Source organism: Benincasa hispida, chromosome 1 (assembly GCF_027475165.1).
Source record: "Benincasa hispida cultivar pf3 chromosome 1, pf3_genome.v1.1, whole genome shotgun sequence".
Taxonomy (NCBI): domain Eukaryota; kingdom Viridiplantae; phylum Streptophyta; class Magnoliopsida; order Cucurbitales; family Cucurbitaceae; genus Benincasa; species Benincasa hispida.
In genome coordinates this window covers 69,049,334-69,053,335 of record NC_143478.1, presented here as the reverse complement: position 1 = coordinate 69,053,335, position 4,002 = coordinate 69,049,334, and the positions used below count along the sequence as shown (strand labels likewise).

Genomic DNA, 4,002 nt, shown 5'->3' with positions numbered 1-4,002 from the left:
GTCTAATCGAGAAATTCTTATCCTCGTGAAGAAATTGGACATCTCTATCCAACCGTGAGCCGAAACCACTTTCTAAATTTGGGATCGAGTCCCTTAGAAAATTTGTATTTATTTAGTACTTTACAAAAGTTACTAAATTGGCTAAGACACTTTAATATATCTGTTATTAAATTTTACATAAATGGCATCTATGAGAGAGCTTTCTTCAAAAAAGAAAAATATATATCTACAGTTTTTAATAATAAACAAATAAGTGCCGTAAGTATTTCTTTCCCTTTCGAAAACTAGTGGGATTATTACCCGATGTTATTTAATAAGAAGAAGCATATGTGATAATCTCCCTCAAACATATAGTTTTCTCATTACCTTGGTCAACCTCTAATAGCCTAATTTCAACGTCTAAAGATTTTAATATAGTTGAAAATGCGATACAAATCTCACATCATCAAGATATATGTAGAGGGTCGTTGTCTCTAACAAAAGAAATCAAAATTATACCTCTGACTTAGCTATGTGGGTAGAATCCTCAAATGTTGAACAAAAACGTGGTGAGTCTAATTTGAAACATATAGCCATGATGTAATCTGTGATCGAACTATATCAAGGCGGTGTGTTCCTAGTGAGAAAAATTGTTCGAAGGGGAAATTGTTGGAAATAAGTCTCATATTTTTAAGATAATAGAAAAATCTGAATATATAAGTAAGAACACCCATCTTCGATCGTTTAAGTTTAATAAAATGATAAAAAAAAAATGCGAATGATGATGTACATCAAATAGATATTGTAGTTTGGGTGTCATCCTCTTCATGGTTTCTTTCTATAGTTGCCATCACGAGGGTCATCCATTGCTAGCCTTTTAAACATGTCTGCACCATAAAAAATAAAAAAAGAAAAAATAGTTAATGGTTGTTTTTGAAATTATCACTAAACCTAAAAAACATGTTTTCGGAGAGATTTTAAAATTTTCTAAATAATTTTTGGTACACTCAAAATCACTTCGAAGTGCATCTTTAATCACTTAAAATTAATTTAATATTTAATTTTTTACTTTTAAATGTAATTTCATGTTATCAAAATTGGTTTTGAATCATTAAGAGCATGCTTCATAATGATTTTATAAATGAAAATGGTTTTTAACCATTATAGAATCACTTCCAAACATGGCTATACTAACATTATATTAAAAAAAATATATATTGTCAAGATTTGAATTCATGCCCTCGTGCATCTATTAGTTAATCTGTTACTCTTTTAAAAGATATTTATATTATATGCATGATATGCATGATACATATTCTTCGTTAATGTCAATTGGAGAATAACGTAGATACAAAAACAAACAAGCAAAGAACAATCACTAACACCTTGTTGCATCACTCACATGTCCACCCAAGTTGGGTAAGCCAATGAGGAAAATCCCGAGTCCAAACTTCAAAAACAATAAGATTAATTACATGTGTCGCTAGATTATGAGCCACCCTATTACACGATTTGAACGCAAAAATTTCAAGCAAGATGAAATGAGAAGAAAAACAAGCTAAATAGAGGTAGCATAATGATCTTACATGTTTCACTTGGTTTGGAGTTTGTTAATTCCCTTGATGCCATTGAAGATGCCAATATAAGCACAATAATCAACACCATTTGCCAAACAAATGCAAGCTTCTTGTTCACCATATTTTTCCTCCCAAAACCTTTAATAATTATTTTCATTAATATTTCTCTTCTATGCTATATAGCAAATATTTATACTCTCTTATTTCATTCAAAATTTGAAGGCTCTAACAATTCCAAAATTCTTTCCCACGTAGTTGAAAAATTCTTTGTGTTGAATGGTTTTATTTTCCTTTAATTTATTATATTGTACTTCATTTCAAAATTTATCAAATTTTGACTTTTAGAATTAAATTGTATTTTTAGTCGTTATAGTACTTGGAATAAGTAAACTATTGATGTTGCACTGAAAATGAGTCACATTTATTAATGGATGTTATCTATTACATTCCAATATAACATTAGTTCTATTCAACATTTAAGCGTGTGTTTAGTTTAACTTTTCAAATGTTTAACTTTAAAAATGAATCATTTTGGTAAAAACTGAAGTGTTTGACAGCTGCTCAAAATAACATTTGAAACACTCTCAAACTATATTTTAAACTGTTTTTATAAAAATAATTCAAACAAAAATGACTTTTCCTAAAAACATTTTTTTCTAGTTAATTGAAAATTAGAAATAACTCCATCCTCGAGTTGAATTTTTAGCACTTGCTAGCTCTAGGACATCTAATAACAATAATAAAAAGATATGATGATATAAGGACCAAAAATTTGGTTCACCAAAAACTCATTAATGTTTTGAAAACTGAGTCTTTCAATTGGAATTTGAAATTGACACAAAGGGTTGCATTCAAATGGGTTAATTGAATAAACCTTAAATTGCACTTTACTTTTCTCCCAAGGATATGAAACTTCCTAGAATTTATTAGAATATTATTTTCTTTTGGAAATTGGGAATGATATATAGATATTTGTTGGGAAAAATTAAAGGAAGAGCCAACCACAAATTCATCTCCAAAATCAGAGGGAATAAAGACAATCTAACAAGATGACTTGTGGAAAAGGTGGATTAGCTTTTGGCAATTAAAAGCAAGTTATATATATAAAAATCATGCTAATGTTGGGAACTACAAATAAGGTAGGAAAATAGAGTAAATATTTGTTATTTGTAAAATAGAGTAAGTATTGAGAAACAAACATGTAAACAATTAGGTTGAGGTGCGGATCTCTCGCTATATTTAAGGAGATTTAAGCCATCTGCAGTGTGTAAATTGAATTTCTTTATATAATCACTGATGCAATAGATATTCTGTGGTCTATCCTTTCTAAGATATACAACCCAACTGAAATGTTGTGTAGCTCAAATCATTATACACTAAAATGTTGAGCTCAAAGCTCCACAACTAAAACAACATTCTTTTGGCCAATTGCTCGTAAAAATGTTAATAAGAGTTTGAGAGAAAAATATATTAAATATTTGTCAGTGTGTTTTGAGAGAAAGGTAAAGTGAAGTATTTGCAGGCTATTTTGAAGCTACAATATTTATTACAAAACTAAGTAGTATAATTAATGAAAAGCTTTTACGCCTTATTTGGTAATCATTTTATTTTTTGTTTTTTGTTTTTTGTTTTTGTTTTTCAAAATTAAGCCTATAAATACTACTTCACCTCCAAATTTCTTCTTTTCTTATCTACTTTTCACCAATTGTTTAAAAAATCAAGTCAAATTTTGAGAACTAAAAAAAAGTAATTTTCAAAAAGTAGTTTTTGTTTTTAGAATTTGGCTAAGAATTCAAGTATTGTACTTAAAAAAAATACAAATCATGATAAGAAATATAGATGAACTAGACTTAATTTTCAAAAACAAAAATAAAAAACCAAATGATTACTACGGGCCTCCACTTTTGCTATGTTTTCTTCTTTTAGCGAATAAATACTTAAAATTGCAATTCAACATTTAATAGTTGGAAACTTATATTAAAAAGCTATATAAATATAAAAAATTTTACAACACTAAACATTCAATTTCATCATATAGCACCTCAAACTTAAATAACTATTATAGTCTTAACATTACAACTTTAAGAAATGTGTTGCAAGTTTAACCCTTCAATGAGTTCTCACTATATATAGGATTTTGTTAAAAAGTATAGTATTTTTTCAATCTATTGACAAAAATAGGGTATATGAAAAAGTATTTTTAAAAATAGGTGGGTATTGAAATTATTGACAAAAGTAAGGTAGTGAAACCGTGTACGAGGTTCACGATTGCCATGTGGCAAAATTGTGTACGAGGTACACGATTAACGTTTAATCCAGTCAGCACCACGTCGGTTGACTTGGTTGATCGGTCGCATGAAAACTCGTGGATCGGGTCCACAATTGCCATAATCATGGCTGGGTCCACGATTTGTTTTTCTTTTTCTTTTTTCTTTTTTAAATAGAT

General features: G+C 28.7%; 1 long non-coding RNA gene across 1 annotated transcript; it reads right to left on the bottom strand.

Annotated features, from left to right (window-relative positions):
- Positions 1–645: 645 nt before the first annotated feature.
- LOC120067747 (uncharacterized) lies at positions 646–1,817 on the bottom strand. Its single transcript, XR_005479015.2, has 2 exons — positions 1,566–1,817; positions 646–866 (listed from the first exon to the last, which is right to left on the bottom strand). It is a non-coding gene; the product is annotated as an uncharacterized LOC120067747 (long non-coding RNA).
- Between the last annotated feature and the right edge of the window lie 2,185 nt (positions 1,818–4,002).